This window comes from Chiloscyllium plagiosum, chromosome 10 (genome assembly GCF_004010195.1).
Source record: "Chiloscyllium plagiosum isolate BGI_BamShark_2017 chromosome 10, ASM401019v2, whole genome shotgun sequence".
Lineage (NCBI taxonomy): Eukaryota > Metazoa > Chordata > Chondrichthyes > Orectolobiformes > Hemiscylliidae > Chiloscyllium > Chiloscyllium plagiosum.
Window position 1 is genome coordinate 37425290 of NC_057719.1, and position 19357 is coordinate 37444646.

The 19357-nt window shown below is 43.8% G+C and overlaps 1 protein-coding gene across 10 annotated transcripts in view; it reads right to left on the reverse strand.

Annotated features, from left to right (window-relative positions):
- Nucleotides 1-19357, reverse strand: part of eml1 (EMAP like 1) — a 264830-nt gene that overhangs the window by 119668 nt on the left and 125805 nt on the right. The window lies entirely within an intron of this gene.

Consider the following 19357-nt stretch of genomic DNA (forward strand, 5'->3'; position numbering starts at 1 on the left):
GGCAATGACTGATTAGGGTTAGTCAGCATGGCTTTGTGTGTGGAAAATCATATCTCATGAACTTTATTGAATGTTTTGAAGATGTAACAAAAGTGTATTAATGAGAGCAGAGCAGTGGACATGATCTATATGGACTTCAGTAAGGCGTTTGACAAGGTTCCCCATGGGAGACTGGTTAGCAAGGTTAGGTCTACTGGAGTACAGGGAGAACTAGCCATTTGGATACAGAACTGGCTCGAAGGTAGAAGACAGAGGGTGGTGGTGGAGGGTTGCTTTTCAGACTGGAGGCATGTGACCAGTGGAGTGCCACAAGGATCAGTGCTGGGTCCACTACTTTTTGTCATTTATATAAATGATTTGGATGTGAACACAGGAGGTATAGCTAGTAATTTTGCAGATGACACCAAAATTGGAGATGTAGTGGATAGTGAAGAAGGTTACCTTAGAGCACAACAAGATCTTGATCAGATGGGCCAATGGGCTGAGGAGTGGCAGATGGAGTTTGATTTCAATAAATGCGAGGTGCTGCATTTTGGAAAAGCAAATCATGGTAGGTCTTATATGCTTAATGGTAAGGTCCTAGAGCGTGATGCTGAACAAAGAGACCTTGGATGCAGGTTCATAGTTCCTTGAAAGTAGAGTCGCATGGAGATAGGATAGTGAAGAACACATTTGGTATGTTTTCCTTTATTGGTCAGATTATTGAGTACAGGAGGTGGAAGGTCACGTTGCAGCTGTACATGATGTTGGTTAGGCCATTTTTGGAATATTGCTTGCAATTCTGGTCTCCTTCCTATTGGAAGGATGTTGTGAAACTTGAAAGGATTCGGAAAAGATTTACAACCCTGTTGCCAGGGTTGGAGGATTTGAGCTAAAGGGAAAGGTTGAATAGGCTGGGGCTGTCTATCCTGGAGCATCAGAGGCTAAGGGGTGACCTTATAGAAGTTTGTAAAATCATGAGGGGTATGTATAGGTTAAATAGGCAATGTCTTTTCCCTAGGGTGGGGGAGTCCAGAACTAGAGGGCATCAAACTCCACACAGTCAGTCGCCTGAGGCGGGAACTGAACCCGGGTCTCTGGCGCTGTGAGGCAGCAGTGCTAACCACTGTGCCACCGTGCCGCCCACCTGTATGTATAGGTTAAATAGGCAATGTCTTTTCCCTAGAGTGGGGGAGTCCAGAACTAGAGGGCATAGCTTGAGGATGAGTGGGGAAAGATATAAAATGGACCTAAGGGGCAACCTTTTCACACAGAGGGTGGTACATGTATGGAATGAACTGCCAGAGGAAGTGCTGGAGGGCTGGTACAATTGCAACATTTAAAAGGCATCTAGATGGGTATATGAATATGAAGGGTTTAGAGGGATGAGGGCCAAGTGATGGGAAATGGGACTAGATTAGGTTAGCATTTCTGGTTGGCATGGACGAGTTGGACCAAAGGGTCTGTTTCCGTGCTGAACATCTCGATGACTCTAAGTCCTCGCTGGTTTCCTGACAACGTTATCTGGTAGGACAGTGATCACACAATGCAGTAACATTTATTGTCAGAATCTAACAGGCAACCCAACTGCCCTGAACCCAAATCAGCACCATTATAAAGTGGTGCAGTAAGCAGGGCCAACTTATTTTAAGAGCTTACCAATTCTGGTCCTAACAAGGTATGAGGTTGGAAGTGTATTAGAAAGAAAGGGAAATTCTTGAATTGATACAGTCCGATATATTGTCAGTGACAAAGTATTTACACATAGAATTCAATGTACTACTCTGAAAAAGGCTATTTGACCCAACTTGTCTAGTCCTTTATTTACGCTGTCTATGACTCTTGACCAACACAATGAATTGCTTTAAAATACAGTTATTGCCTTTCCATAGATGTAAGGATGATAGTACAGGGACTTCTTATCCCAAAGTGTTAGTCAACAGTAATGCATTCCAGTAGGTACTAAACCAGGTAGTGTTACACAGAACTGAGTGACCCATCTAGGCATAGCAAAGATGTGTTGAAAGAGGATTATACAACTTTGAACAGGCAGATGTCCTTAGTGTTTTATGAAGTGATTGTAAACTACCTCTGCCAATGACTGGCTTTGGTGTTCACGTAACCTGGCTTTGCCCCTATCAGCTTTCTCCTTTCTAATTTTGGGCACTTTCTTCACAATTGCTTACTTGCATGCCATTCCATTGACTTGGATCCCATTTACCATCCCCGAGAAAAACAACAGGAAAGTAACATCATCATAGGAAATGATGTCACCACAGGAAATGACATCACCAACCCTAGGAAGCTCAAGTATATAAAATACAAAGTGGGCTACACTACCAATGCTTGCTTTGGAGGCTCACTGAAGATATTACCTAGTATGGTGATGAAATATCTGAAAATGAACCTTCCAGCTCAGGGAGCAAACCTACATCCTGAACTTCAACCTGAGCTACAAATCTTCTCAAAACTCGCTGCCATTCCAACACATAGGTAGGTGCAGAATCTGGTGTGAAAATTGGACCTCTTCACTTTCCATAAAGTCACCTTATGAGGCAATATTTTGCAAAGGAGGGTCACTAAGCATTTCAACATTTAAATTTTGTTAAATGGCTCCATGAGAAGTAACATTACAATCATCACAAATGCATTGTACTTGATGGGTAACCTCCTTCGAAAAGATACTGGAAGGTCTGTATTTCTTCCATGCTTGTTGAGTATGTGAAAATATTGCCTTACAATCTTTGACCTATGAAACTCAGCTCAGCATGAGTCACTGTCTTTCTGTGAAACATGAAGAAAAAATAAAACTCTCAGCTATACCTCATGCTTTAATCAGCTGCCCACGAAACACTCCAAAATATTCATTATGCAAAGTCAATGTGAAATGACAAACCAGAGAAATAATACAGGCAACATCAATACAGCATGTGCATTTTCCATTAAAACAGAATAAAAGTGGGTAGCTTGAAAGATGTTTGGAGTCCAAATATTTATAAGTCCTAAAAATATTTAACTAAGCAAGACTTTTCTGGTTTACCGTTTACATAGACATTGTAGATTATTACAAATTTTGACTCACTTCTATCTGGAGCCTGGATCAAATGTGATCTGATCAGTTCCGCCACACAATTAACAAGTGAAAAACCTTTACAGTCAAAAGTTGCTGTTTAGGGATTGATCGAGCACTTTCTGTCACATGATTGTGACAACATTCCAAATTCCAGATATCTAACTATTTAAGTTGGAGATCTATTAACTCAAAGAAAGTACTCATCTGTCTAATACTAGTTTTTAAGGAACTTGTTAATTTAAAATGGACGTCGAAATTCCCACTTTCCCTCCATCATATGCTGTACTGGCATGAAGGATGGGGAATTGGGAAGGTACAGTACCAATCTGCTCGTGTTGACAAGGCTCCTCACCCGTGAATCCTCGACTTCCCCATTCATCTGTACCTGGGTTCCCCCTCAACCCTGAAGCAGTGAGTGAGTGTAACAGCGGCAGCAGCCTCTGCCTAATTGGTGGCGCTGCTGAGTACAGCAGAGTTGGCAGGCTCTGATTGGCTGGTAACTCTTCATTAGGGCTTCTAGCATTTGGGTCCTTGGTGATGGGAGAAGGGACACCTCTGAAATGCTGGAGCAATGGGTCGTCCTGAAAAGAGTTGGTGTCGGTGTCTCGCCAGTTCTTTCGCTGGTAGCAGAGACCCCCTCCCTCCCTACCCACCCACCCCAAACTGGAGCCTACCCAAAAGGGTAGATGTTGCAAGATAAGGGTAGATGGAATTGGAACTGGAACTGGAACAAGTGAATAAATAAAGTTTATATGTAAAGGCAAGTTACTAGAACCATCTCCCACAGCAGCCATCTGAAAAAAAATCGTGCTGGTGGTGATGAGCTGAAGCTGTTGAACATGGAGTGTTAAATCCAGAAACGTGCCAGACTGGAGGATTTGGTGACTATGACCATGAGCAGACCATTAACATTTAATCACAGTTCTGAGTGAAAGGCATTTAACCTGTTTTTTTCATGTAGATGAAGTGATTGAAATATAATTAAACATTGAGAATCAGTGTTGGGAACGATTAATTGCAGTGAATTAAGTCAATTAAGCTTTGCTTATTAGGAATGCAGGAGTTTTAAAGCTCATGGCTGGAGCAGTGAACCTTAAAGGTTGTTCTGGTTTATTGTTCTCATGTATATTTACATCCCTGAGTTTTCAGTAACCATAGCAATTTAGATTATTAGCTAGGAAAGAAGCCAGTTTGGGGAAACCTTGAGGGAGAAAGAATTTAACAGTGTGAGAGGAAGAATTATGTCTCTTAACTCATTGCAATTCTTGACCCAAATAAGTGAATAACGCCCAAACTGAAGCTTAATTTTTCTTTTGTTCTCGGGACATAATATTTTGTTGGGGACAGGAGGCCACATGCTCCTTGAAAACATTGGTTGGATGTTTGCTAAGAGAAGAATCTCATGTCAGGAAATCTCTCTTGTTGATGAAAGGCGTGCCATCTGTATTTGCTGCACTTTTTCAACCTTACTGTTAAGCTTAACTCAAAGACTTTTGAACTTCAAACCCCAACAATTAAATCCCAATGCTCATTTTTGACCTGGGACTGTCTCCCAATAACCTGAACCCCAAAAATTAATCTCAAAGCCTAAAAGTAATTATTTGACACTCCAAAAATGTTGACTTTTTTCGTGTGACAGTGCCTAGTGTCAGCAAAGTGGCAGCCACGTTCTTTTTTTCATTGCATTTTCTAAACCCAATCCCAACCCCTCCCACCAACCATCCAACACTTCCCCCACCTCCAACCCCCAAACCATCCAACACGGCCCCCCGCCCGCCTGCCCTGCCGCCTCTCCAGCACCTGGACTGGACACCAACAAGACTGCTGCTGCTGTCTTTGTGGGGTAAGTCTCCAAATAGCACGCACGCACACGCAGCCACAGCCACAACTTTTTACTGCAACTTTTTGACTGGTTCCACCTTTGCCCTTTACAGGACAATGTTAGGGAGATTATCTGGGGGGGAGGTGGTTTAGGATACACCCCTGTGTGGAACTCCAGGGAAGGTGTTGGGGGGGGGAGAGAGAGAGAAGGCAGGCAGTCATTTGGAACCGGTGCCTGTTTAATCACTGTAAACAAAAGACACGATCACTTTTGGAAACACTTCTTTGATGTAATGTTTCTAACAGGACCTTGAGATCTCCTTCGGATAATCCGATTTTCGGATAATTGGTGTTCGGATAATCGAGGTTCCTCTGTATTCTTCTTTACCCTGTTAAATTGTTTGTAATTTTGAACACCTTAATAAGGTCACCTCTTAATCTTCTTTGCTCCAAGGAGAATAAGCCCAATTTCTCTAATCATTCCTTAAATCTAAAATCCCTTTTTCCTGGTACTATTTCTGTAAATCTCACCAGAGCTTTAACATTCTCCCTTAAATAAGCTGCCCAGAACTGAACACCATACTCCAAAAGTTGTCTGACCAATGATTTGTAAAGATATAGCGCCACTTGCTTTTATAGTCCAGGCCTCTATTTATAAACCCAATGATTCACTTAGCTTCTGAAGTCTCTGAGCCCTCTGAACAACTTTCAACTTACTTGGCCATCTTCAGAGAATTGTGTGCGTGAACCCAGGGAGCCCTCTGCCCCTGTACTCCCCTCTAATTTGTACCAGTGAGCCTGTACTGTCTCTCCATTTTTCTTCAACTAAAATACTATGTAAACACTATAGCATCTTCCATCCAGTTCTGGAAGAGGATCACTGGACCCACAGATGCTGTCAGATCTGCTGAATTACCTCAGCAATTTCTGTTTTTGTTTCTGATTTCCAACATCCAGTTCTTTTTTTTTTGTTAACATCTTCCACATCATGGCCTGAAACAAAATATTTAATTGCAGGGACACTTGCAACGTACTTGTATTTTATGCTCCCTTTGTATTCATTGAGCATTATTCTTTCGCAAATATAGTCCAGGCAGCTTAAACTACATGCTAATTATGTCATCTGCCATGTGACCATTATTCTTCTCTTTTGAAAGCAATGAATCACATTAGAATAAGGTTCTCCAGCTGACATCCCAACCACTTTGCTAATTGAAATGGGCTGACTCTTGTGCAAATCTGACAGTGAACCCAAGACCCTAAGCATATCAACTTGATAAGCATTAAAGCACTCACATCAGAAGGTGAAGCACCGAGACCCCAAATGTTCCCAATGTGTTCCCTTGAAAGAAGTACAACAACTGCTGCTCATAAATCCTCCACACTGAAGACATTGCTGGTAACACACAATGTGGTTTAGTACTGTACCCAGCAGCATAAAGGGTACGCCTCTCATGCTATTGCTCGTAGAATCACTACAATGCAGAAGCAGGCCATTCAGCCTGTCAAGTCCACACCGCCCCTCCATAAAGCATCCCACCCTGAGCCACACCCCCTACACTTTCCCTTAATTCCCCATGGCTAATCCACCTAGCCCACACATCCCTGGACACACTTAGTATGGCCAATCCACCTAACCAGCACATCCTTAGACTGTGGGAGGAAACCAGAGCATCTGGAGGAAACCTATGCAGATACAGGGAAAATGCAGAAACTCCATTCAGTCACCTGAGGGTGGAATTGAATCCAGGTCCCTGGCTTTGTGAGGTAGCAGTACTAGCCACTGAGCCACCATGCTGCCATCACAGCATTAGTTCAATGATCAGACATTCTTTTTTGAATCAGAAGGTTGTGTGTTTCAGTCGACCACCAGAGAATTAAGTATATAACCTATGTTGACACTGTAGTGCAGTAGTGGTACATTCTGTCCTGTCTTGGAGATTATTGTAAAAGATCCCATGGCCTGATTCAAAGCGCAGTGCGTTTGTGTCCTAACTAACAAATATCCCTCAGTGAGTATCACTCAAACATCTAGTTATTTACCTCATTGCTGTTTATTGGACTTTGTTGTACATAAATGACTGCCGTATTTCATGACACTACAACAATGACTGTACCTCAAATGTACTTCAAAGTGAAGTATTTTAGAACGCTCTGAGGAAGTGAAGGAACAAGAATGCAAGTTCTTCTATGAATAAAATATTGGGTTAATGAAAGGGTTGCATTTATAATTTACTAACAGAGAATTCCCAGGCTACTTCACTGCTGTTACTAAGCCTTTGTAAAAGCTATATTGGCAGTTTGAGATGAATGACTTGTGTTACAGTGGTGGCCCAACACTGGTGGTGAGAGAAATTCCCACATCACACTGAGTGGGAGGCAGACTACACATTGTGCTGTGAGAGCTGCATGAAGCTAGTGGATTATGTGTAATATGACTCTCAGCAATGGCACTTAGGTACAATTGTTCAGTACAGAATAGCTGTTTGAAATTGTTGTGGGTGTGTTTACGGCAATGAACCAAAGAATGATTTTTAAATAAATTATGGACCTTGATGTTCCTGTTACATAGAATGAGTATACACAAGCAAAGACACTTGAGTGCTAGCAATGGGCAATAAAAACCATATTGCATTCGCTAGTGATGGTAGAAAGGATCTAACACAGGGCAGAATCTTATAGAAGCCTGAACAATATGAGCTGGCTAGAGAAGAGATGGAATAGTGTGAATAGTTGAGTGAGGACTTTCTTGATATTGGGAACAACTTTCTGCATCTTTTAACTACAGTCTGGATGTTGAGACTAGATTCTCACTACAGAGCGCTGTGTTGCCTGTTAAGGGAAATTATCGCTTGTTAGACCTTATTTAACGTTGAAACTTTATTGCTGGAACAGCACAGCAGGTCAGGCAGCATCCAGGGAACAGGAGATTCGACGTTTCGGGCCTGACCTGCTGTGCTGTTCCAGCAATAAAGTTTCAACTTTGATCTCCAGCTCTGCAGACCTCACTTTCTCCTCGAAGACCTTATTTAACTGCAGACCTTGCCTCATTAATATGCAGTTTCCTATCCTGCCACCCACTGTGCACTAACGATGCACTGAGAAGTCAGAGCGGATATCTGGCAACTTCAGCTTGTTGTGAGGAGCACCTACCCATCCACCCCCCTCCCTCACCCCGTGTTGCTCAACACCAAACACCATCTCTGGTCTCGATCGATGGGCATGTGATGCACATGCCCCTTGTCCATTGACACTGGCATCTAATAATTTCCAAACACTAAGGATCCTATTGGTAATTCTCTGATCCACTTGCAGGGTACTTAGGAAATATAGACCCAAGCTGCAGGGCACACTGACAAAATGGTTTGATTGGCTGCTGCAAGGACTAGAGGGGATAGGTTTAGGGTGAGGGGGGGAAAGATATAAAAGAGACCTACGGGGCCACCTTTTCACATATAGGGTGGTACGTTATGGAATGTGCTGCCAGAGGGAGTGGTGGAGGCTAGTACAATTCCAACATTTAAAAAAGACATCTGGATGGGTATATGAATAGGAAGGTTTCAGAGGGGTATGGGCCAAATGCTGGCAGGTGGGACTAGATTGGGTTGGGATATCTGGTCGGCATGGACAAATGGGACCGAAGGGTTTGTCTCTGTGCCTTACATCTCTATGACTCCATGACATTTTGGATGAGAGGAGGGTCATTCAACCTGCTCACGGATTGGACCAGGCTGCATCTCAGGCCTACTCACTCGCTGTCTCCACACTCGCTCGCCTACATTCATGCTCGCAGCATCCCTGCCCTGCCATGCCTTGCCCATATGCATTGTTGCTTCAGCCAGTGCCTAAAGGTTATCATTACTGGCTTTGTTATGCAGACACACAGAGAGGGTGCTGGTCATGTTTGTCCTGGTACTGACAATCAAGAGCACAGTCTGAGCACTGTCCTGGGGTTAGGCCGCAGTCAGTCCATTAGGGCCAATCATGGTTAGCGGATCTGTCCGACTACTAGGCAGTAGTCAGTCCTGCAAAGCCATCACAAGCAGTCAGAGGCATCATGTATCATCAGTTGGAGAGCTGCAAAAACACAAGTCCAGGGGCTGGTCAGTCATGTCTAGGGGCTGTCATTCGAAGTCAATAGAGATCCAAGGATTGTTGAGCTGGGTTCAGACATGGCTTGTAGGTTCAAAGGGAGATCATTGCCAAGAGGACTGGGGTCACCTGGGGATGAGAAGCAAGAATATGTGTCAAGAGGGCAAGGACAGTGACGGGGGAGAAGTCGAGGTATAAGAAGCAAATGTGAAGCAACAATGAAGGGAATGGTAAGTTATGGGGGTGTGGGCAGACTTTGGGGTGGGGGTGGTGTTATTGCAGGGACACCACTGTGGCCTCCAACAAGGAGCCTAGTGAACCATTGTGAGCATCATTACAGTATAATGTTGGGATTCAGGATTGGGTGGGTGATGGGCGAGATGAGCTGTTGGAGTAGTGTGAGATAGAACAGAACATGGAGGTTCTGAGAGGGTACCCGGCAATTAGATGGAGCATGGTACTGTCTGTGTCTAACGAGCTGTTCACTTGACACTAACTACAAATGGAAAACCTTTGGGACAATGTGCGGGCTCAGTGCAGACATCATCAGTATGACAGGTGAAGGCAAGATTAGGACATTGAAGGGACAAACACATTCAGTCTGAAGCTAGAATTTCCAAGCACATTTCATTTTCAATTATTTAATTGTCTATTTGCAATGCATTCAGAGTGAACATGCTTAAGGTTCAAAAGCTGACCATAGATGATATGAACAAATTGAACAGTTGGCATCTCAAATGATGCAACTGTCAGTGACAATGTGTTAAAAGGAAGCAAATGCTGGCTCAATACAGCCCATAACTAAGACGACTGCTGCATCATCAGACATAAGAGTATTACACTGGACTATATTGAATGCAATTAGGAGAAAGTGAGGATTGCAGATGCTGGAGAGTCAGAGTTGGAAAGTGTGGCACTGGAAAAGCATCCGAGGAGCAAGAGAGTCAACATTTTGGGCATAAGCCCTTCATCAGGAATGTGGAGGGGGAAGGGGATAAGAGATAAATAGGAGGGTGGGGGTGGGGCTGGGAGGAAGGTAGCTGGGAAGGCTGGTGGATGCAGGTGAGGGGTGATAGTGGTAGGTGGGGAGGGTGGAGTGGATAGGTGGGAAGGAAGAGGGGCAGGTCATGAGGGTGGTGCCGAGTTGGTGGGCTGGATCTGGGATAAGGCAGAGGGTGAGGAGATTTGGAAACTAGTAAAGTCAATGTTGATGCTGTGTGGTCCCAAGTCGGTATATGAGGCTTTCTTCCTCCAGTTGTCGTTGACTTGGATTTGGTGGTGGAGGAGGCCCAGGACTTGCATGTCCTTAGGGCAATGGGAGGGGGTGTTGAAGTGGTGGACCACAGGACAGAAGGGTTGTTTGGTGTGTGTGTGTCCCAGAGATATTCCCTGAAATGTTCTGCGAGTTGGTGTTTTGTCTCCCCGATGTAGAGGAGACCACATTGAGAGCAATGGAAGTTGATATGGTGGGTGGATGTGAAAAGATCCTTTGGGGCCTTGGACGGAGGTGAGGGGGGAGGTGTGGGTGCAGGCTTTGCATCTCTTGCAGCAGCAAGGGAAGTTGTGGGAAGTGAAGTGTGGGTTGGTGGGGTGCCTGGACCTAACAAGGGAATCGCAGAGGGGATGGTCTTTGCAGAATGCAGATAAGGGTGGGGAGGGAAATCTGTCTGTAGTGGTGGCATCTAATTGTAAATGGTGGAAATGATGAAGAATAATATACTGTATCTGGAGATTAGTGAAGTGGTAGGTAAGGACCAGGGAGTTTATATCCTTGTTGCAGTTGGAGGGGTGGGGTTCAAGAGCAGACGTGCGGGCAGTGGAGGAGATGCCTTGGAGGGCATTGTTGATCATGTGGGAGGGGAAATTGCAGTCCCTGAAATAGGAGGACATCTGGGATGACCTGGATTGAAATTCTCCTCCTGGGAGCAGATATGGCAGAGGAATTGGGAGTAAGGATTGTGATTTTACAGGAGGGGAGGTGGAAGGAGGTGTAGTCAAGAGCTGTGGGAGTCAGTGGGTTTGAAATAGATGTCTGGGTTGAATTGGTTGCTGGAGATGCAGACAGAGGTCCAAGAGGGGGAGGGAGGTGTCGGAGATGGTACAAGTGAACTTAAGGTCAGGATGGAATGTGTTGGTGAAGTTGATGAACTGTTCAACATCCTCGTGGGAACACAAAGTGGAACCAATACATTCATCAATGTAGTGGAGGAAAAGCTGGGGAATGGTGCCAGTGTAACTAGGAAAGCTGGACTGTTCCATGTATCTGATGAAGAGGCAGCACAGCTGAGCCCATGGCTACCCCTCTGGTCTGATGGAAATGGGAGGATTCAAATACAATGACAGGTTTCATGGTTAAGTACATAACACATAGGAGCAGAAGTAGGCCATTCGGCCCAATGTTATTCAATAAAATCATGGTGAATCAAATAATACTTAACTCTGCTTCTCCATCTTAGCTCCTTGTACTCCTTGGAATACAGATGAATGAGAGGCAAATGTATTGAAACATAGAAGATTCTCAGGGGACTTGGCAGGGTAAATGGTAAAAGATTGACTCCATTGTGGGAGAGTCTAGAACCAAAGGGTATAACCTCCGAATAAAGCGTCACACATCTAAGATAGAAATGAGGAGGAATTTCTTCTCAGGATGGAGGGGGGAAGTAAATCTGTAAAATTCTTCATGCAGACTGGGTCATTAGTTACATTCAAGACCAAAATGGACAAACTTTTAATCAGTAAGGGAATCAACGATCACAGAGAAAAGGCAGGAAAATGGAGTTGAGCATTATCAGATCGGCCATGAACTCATTGAATGGTACAGCAGACTTTGCGCTGAATGGCCTACTTTTTACAATTGTGTGAGAGGGGAGGGGTAGGTTGTTAATAGGGTAATTTTTATAAGATACAGTGCAAAATCTCACCCGGCATCATGGAGGGAAACCCTCTGTAAAACCTGACAAAGGTAACAGCCAAAAAAACCCAGAAAAATTCAACCCACAGCTTCAGTCACATATTCAGTTCTATACTTAGTTTACATACATCTCACAGGTATCAGACACAATCCTGCAGTCTCCAGGAATTTATGATGAATCTCTAGGATACTGCTGTATGCAATCTGGGAAAGAAATCACAGAGCCACTAACTATTATGACATTCCCTTTGAACTATTTATAAAAATACTGAAACAGGGGAAAAGGTGGTTGTTTGGCTGACAGGCAAACTTCTTCCAATTGGGTAATGGATCTTCCTGCTTTCCAATCGGCATACGGTGCGTTAGTCAACAAACGCCTAAAGCATTAGGGCAAGATCTGTGATGAAACTTTCAGGAATGGATTTAATCACAATTAGCAACCCTAATTTCACACCTTTATAGCAATGGGAAGAACCAAAGACATATTCTCACTGTGAGGTATGTGCCAGAAACTGCAAATATAATTAGCACAACAAAAGCATCTTTTCTCTTCCTATACACTACATTGCATGAAGAACTGATTTGAGGATTTATGATAATTTTCATTTTGCAGTGAAATCAAGAATGATCAATTCATCATGTTAACAAATCCTCATTCTGGTTTGTTGTCATGATGAAAAGAGAGGAGAGAACACTCTATTTTATCATCTTTTCCACAGGTAAGGCTCTAAAGACAAATGCAACAATTTGCTCTGAAACTGATTCCTCCCTCAACAGCCGTCACAGCAATCCACACGTAGTAACAGTAAATGTCAAGCATGTCTTAGGAAGAGGTAATGGCAATGATACAGTCATACTCACTGAGTTGTATCCTGCAGACTATGTCCCAGAACACCATCAATGTCTGTCCCCAGTGCAGGGCAGACCCAGCAGAGAGGACAGCACCGAAGCAATCAGAAAGCACTGGCCATGGTAATCCTCAACATTTACTCCAAATCCCATCAAGTCTTGTAGCACTAGGTCAAACACAGGCAAGGAAACATCTTGCTGGTTACCACTTACTACATCCTCCTCGGTGACAAATCAGTATCCCATTTTGAAATGCGGTTGGAGGAAGCGCTGAGGGTAGAAAAGAACAGAATGGACTCTGGGTGGAGGACGCCAAAGGCCGTCATCAAGAATGGCTCAGCTGCATCATCACCGACTGAGCCAGTCAAATATTAAAAGACATAGCTTTTAGACATGGTCTGCAGAAAGTGGTGAGGAAACCAACAAGAGGGAATAACATACTTGACCTCATCTTCATCAATCTGCCTACCACAGGTGCATCTGTCCATGGCAGTATTGGTAAGAATGACCCTCCACACAGTTACCATGGAGATGAAGTTTCCTTTCACATTGAGAATGCCCTCCATTATATAGATTAGATTCCCTACATTGTGGAAACAGGCCCTTTGGCCCAACTAGTCCACACTGACCCTCTGAAAAGTAACCCACCCAGCCCATTTCCCTCTGACTAATGCACCTAACACTATGAGCAACTTAGCAAGGCCAATTGACCTGACCTGCACATCTTTGGACTGTGGGAGGAAACTGGGGCACCCAGAGGAAATCCACACAGATATGAGGAGAATGTGAAAACTCCACACAGACAGTCATCCGAGGCTGGAATCAAAGCTGGGAACCTGCGCTGTGAGGCAGCAGTGCTAATCACTGAGCCACCTTGCTGTCCCAATATTGCTTGGTACTATCACTACGATAATTGGGATGGATTTCAAACACATTCAGCAACTCAAGACTGGGCAGCTCCTGTGGGCCAACAGCAGCAGAACTGTACTCCAATACAATCTGCAATCTAATGGCTGCCTATCATTACATCATGCCACAGGATCAGCTCTGGAACAATGAAGAATGAATGACAGGACAGCATCAGGGCATAAAAATGAGGTGTCAACCTGGAGAAATTACATGACAGGAATACTTGCGCATCAACAGCATAAGCAGCAAGACATAGACAGAAGCTAGCAATTCCACAACACACAGATCAGATGTAAGCTCTGCAGTCTTGCCACATCCAGCAGTGAGTGGTGGTCAATTAAACAACTCAGTGGAGGGTGCTCCACAAATCTCCCCATCCTCAATGGGTGGCCACCACATCAATGCAAAAGGTAAGAATGAAGCATTTACAACAGTCCTCGACCAGAAGTCCCCATCGTCACAGATGCTAGTCTTCAGCCAATTCGATTCAGTTCATGCAATACCAAGAAATAGCTGAAAGCACTAGGTACTACAAGTTTGGGCCCAGGCAATATTCTGGCAGAAGTACTGAAGACTTGTGCTCCAGGCTGTTTCAGTACAGTTACAATACTGGCATCTATCCAAGAATAAGAAAAATCACCCAGATATGTCCTGTACACAAAACGCAGGACAAATCCAACCTGACCAATTAATACTCCATCAGCCCACTCTCAATCAACAGTAAAGTGATGGAAGGTGTCATCAACAGTACTATCAGCACTGTTCCCTTAGCAACAACATGCTCACTAATGCTCTGTTTGAGTTCCAGCAGGGTCACTCAACTCTTGATCTCATTACAACCTTGGTTCAAATGTAGACAAACAGCTGAACCACAGAGTTTATGAGAGGGAGTGCCTTCAAGATCAAGAATGCATTCAACTTTGTTTGGCATCAAGAGCCCAAACAAAACTAGCAGGAATGGGAATCAGTGGGAAACCTCTCTCCTGGTTGGAGTCATATATCTGGCACATAGGAATATGGTTGTGGTTGTTGGATGTCAGTCATCTCAGCTCCAGCACATCTCTGCAGGAGTTCCTCTGGGTAGTGTCCTAGGCCCACCCATTTTCAGCTGCTTCATCATGTAAGGTCAAAAATGGGGATGTTCATGGATTATGGCACAACATTCAGGACCATTTGTGACTCCTGGAGCAGGCCACATTCAAACGCAGCAAGACAATATCCAGGTTTGGGTTGACAAGTGGCAAGTAAGATTTGTACCATATAAATGCCAGGCTATGAATACCTCCAAAAACAATGAATCTAACCATCATTCCCATTATCTCTTATTGAATCAACATCACTATCAACATCCCAAGTACTAACATCGTGGTTGATGTCATCTTGACTTCAACTCCATTTTCATGCCCACGACCCATAACAAATTAAAAATCTGTCTATCTCCTCCTTAAATTTACTCAATGTCACCACATTACCACACTCTGGGGTAGTGAATTCTTAAGATTCACAATAATTTAAATGATGTAATTTCTCATTTGTCTATTTCAATCTGCCATCCAAAACTATGACCTCTCCTTTTAGACTGGCCGACTTGAGGAAACATCCTCTCTATGTCTACTTTGTTAATCCCCTTTATATACTCAATTAGATGTCCTCTCATTCTTCTAAACTTTAGGGAGTATACTCCTAAACTGCTTATCATGGTTCCTTTGGCAGTACTTTCCAAACTTATGACAGGCACGGGCAGTAGATACATAGGAACACTACCACCTGCATGTTCACCTCCAAGCCACTCACCATCCTGACTTGGAAGTGCATTGCTGTTCCCTCTGTGTCACTGGGTTAAAATCCTGGACCTCCACCTCAAACAGCATTGTGAGGGGTAGCAACAGCAAATGGAACTGCAGCAGTCAAGAAGGCAGCTCGCCATCAAAATTCAAGGGCAATTCGGATTAGGTAATAAATGCTGGACCAGCCAGCAAAGCCCACCTCCCATGGATCGATTAAAACAAAAGCCAAGCTTAACTGTGCAGTGCTTAAAATGAGACTTGTGTTGTGAGATGTACAGAACCGATTTATCATGAGTAACTGAACAATCAGTGTGTAACTCCTAGTGAGACGCACAGCACTGTAAGGAATGCAGGCTGACACTAGTATTATCTTAATTAAAAGCTCTATATGAGGCTTTGGCGAACAAATTAGTTTCTCTACTAAAACTGGTTCAACTGGTTTGTGATGAATTAAAGGAGTTTCTCAGAAGAGCTAGAAATAATTTATAAACCCACATTGTTAAAGGTGCTGGACAAAAAATGGATGATTCATATCCTAAAACAAAATTAGCATGGAGATTTTTCTACTTCAGATTAAACTTTAGTTCAGGCTGCCACAGAGTCACAGAGGTGTACGGCACAGAAACAGACCCTTCGGTCCAACTCGTCCATCAGATGTCGACCAGATATCCCAGCCCAATCTAGTCCCACCTGCCAGCACCAAACCCATCTCCCTCCAAACCCTTCCTATTCATATGCTTTTAAATGTTACAATTATACCAGCCTCCACCACTTCCTCTGGCAGCTCATTCCATACACGTACCACCCTCTGTGTGAAAATGTTGCCTTTTAGGTCCCTTTTATATCTTTCCCCTCACACCCTAAAACTATGCTCTCTAGTTCTGGACTCCCCCATCCCAGGGAAAAGACTTTGTCTATTTACCCTATCCATGCCCCTCATGATTTTGTAAACCTCTATTATGTCACCCCTCAGCCTCTGACGCTCCAGGGAAAACAGCCCCAGCCTGTTCAACCTCTCCCGATAGCACAAATCCTCAAACCCTGGCAACATCCTTGTAAATCTTTTCTGAACCCTTTCAAGTTTCACAACATCCTTCCAATATGAAGGAGACTAGGATTGATCGCAATATTCCAACAGTGGCCTAACCAATGTCATGTACAGCCGCAACATGACCTCCCAGCTCCTGTACTCAATTCTCTGACCAATAAAGGGAAGCATACCAAATTCTTTCTTCACTATCCTATCTACCTGCGACTCTACTTTCAAGTAGCTATGAACCTGCACTCCAAGGTCTCCCTATTCAGCAACAGCCCACCCCAGCACCCCACCATTATGTGTACAAGTCTTGCGAAGATTTGCATCCCCAAAACAGAGCATCTCGCATCGATCCAAATCGAACTCCATCTGCCACCTCCCAGCTCACTGGCCCATCCAGTCAAGATCCCACTGTAATCTGAAGCAACCCTCCTTGCTATCTACTACACCTCCAATTTTGGTATCATCTGGAAACTTACTAACTGTACCTCTTATGCTCACATCCGCATCATTTATGTAAATGACAGAAAGTAGTCGACCCATCACCGATTCTTGTGGCACTCCACTGGTTACGGGCCTCCAGTTTGAAAAACAACCCTCTACCACCACCCTCTGTCTCCTACCTTTGAGCCAGTTCTTTGCTAACCAGTCTCCCACATGGAGCCTTATCGAGCACCTTACTGAAGTCCATATAGATCATATCACCACTCTGCCCTCATCAATCCTCTTTGTTACTTCTTCAAAAAACTCAATCAAGTTTGTGAGACATGATTTCCCACATACACAGCCACATTGACTATCCCTAATCAGTCCTTGTTTTTACAAATACATGTATACCCTGTCCCTCAGGAATCCCTCCAACAACTTGCCCACCACCGGTGTCAGGCTACCAGTCTATAGTTCCCTAGCTTGTCCTTACCATCTTTTTTAAGAAGGCTGGAGGTTAGCCAACCTCCAGTTTCCTGGCACCTCACCTGTCTCAGCAAGGGGCCCAGCAATCACTTCCCTAGCTTCCCAAAGAGTTCTAATATATACCTAATCAGGTCCTGGTGACTTATCCACTTTTACGTGTTTCAAGACATCCAGCACTTCCTCTGTAATATGGACATTTTTCAAGATGTCTCCATCTATTTCCCAATATTCTATATCTTCCATGTCCTTTTCCACAGTAAATGCTGATGCAAAATACTCATTTAGTATCTCCCCATTTTCTGCGGCTCCACACAAAGGCTGCCTTGCTGATCTTTGAGGGGCCCTATTCTCTCCCTAGTTACCCTTTTGTCCTTAATGTATTTGTAAAAACCCTTTGGATTCTCCTTAACTCTATTTGCCATATCTATCATATCCTATTTTTGCCCTCCTGATTTCCTTTTTAAGTAAACTCCGACTGCCTTTATACTCTTCGAAGGATTAATTTGATCTATCCTGTCTATACTTGACATATGTTTCCTTCTTTTCCTTAACCAACACCTCAATTTCTTTAGTCATCCAGCATTCCCTATACCTACCAGCCTTTCCTTTCACCCTAACAGGAATATACTTTCTCTGGACTTTCGATATCTCATTTCTGAAGGCTTCCCATTTTCCAGCTGTCCCTTTACCGTGAACATCTGCCCCCAATCAGCTTTAGAAAGTTCTTGCCTAATACTGTCAAAATTAGCCTTCCTCCAATTTAGAACTTCAACTTTTAGATCTACACTATCCTTTTCCATCACTGTTTTAAAACAAATAGAATTATGGTCACTGGCCCCAAAGGGCTCCCCCACTGACACCTCAGTCACCTGCCCTGCCTTATTTCCCAAGAGTAGGTCAAGTTTTGCACCTTCTGTAGTAAGTACATCCACACACAGAATCAGAAAATTTTCCTGTACTCACTTAACAAATTCTTCTCCAACTAAACCCTTAACACTATGGCAGTCCCAGTCGATGTTTGGAAAGTTAAAATCCCCTACCATAACCACCCTATTATTCTTACAGATAACTAAGATCTCCTTACAAATTTGTTTCTCAATTTCCCTCTGACTATTAGCGGGTCTATAATACAATCCCAATAAGGTGATCATCCCTTTCTTATTTCTCAGTTCCACCCAAATAACTTCCCTGGATATTTTCCCAGGAATATCCTCCCTCATCACAGCTGTAATGCTATCCCTTATCAAAAACGCCACTTTCCCCTCCTCTCTTGCCTCCCTTTCTATCCTTCCTATAACATTTGTATCCTGGAACGTTAAGCTGCCAGTGTTGTCCATCCCTGAGCCATGCTTCTGTAATTGCTATGATATCCCATTCCCATGTTCCTAACCATGCCCTGAGTTCATCTGCCTTCCCTGTTAGGCTTCTTGCTTTGAAATAAATGCAGTTTAATTTATCATTCCTACCATGTTCTCTGCTTTGTCCCTGCCTGCCCTGACTGCTTGCTTTGAAATAAATGCAGTTTAATTTATCATTCCTACCATGTTCTCTGTTTGTCCCTGCCTGCCCTGACTGTTTGACTCACTTCTTTTCTCAACTGTACCAGATCGATCTCTTTCCTCACTATCTCCCTGGGTCCCACCCCTCCACCTTAATAATTTAAATCCTCCTGAGCAGCTCTAGCAAATCTCCCTGCCAGTATATTAGTCCCCTTCCAATTCAGGTGCAATCCTTCCTCCTTGTACAGGTCAGTTCTACCCCCAAAGAGCTTCCAATGATCCAAAAATGTGAATCCTTCTCCCATACACCAGTTCCTCAGCCAAGCATTCATCTACTCTATCCTCCCATTCCTACCCTCACTAGTTCGCAGCACCAGGAATAATCCAGATATTACTAATCTCAAGGATTTTTAAAAAATTCCTGCCTTAGTGGGTGGCACGGTGGCACAGTGGTTAGCACTGCTGCCTCACAGCGCCAGAGACCCGGGT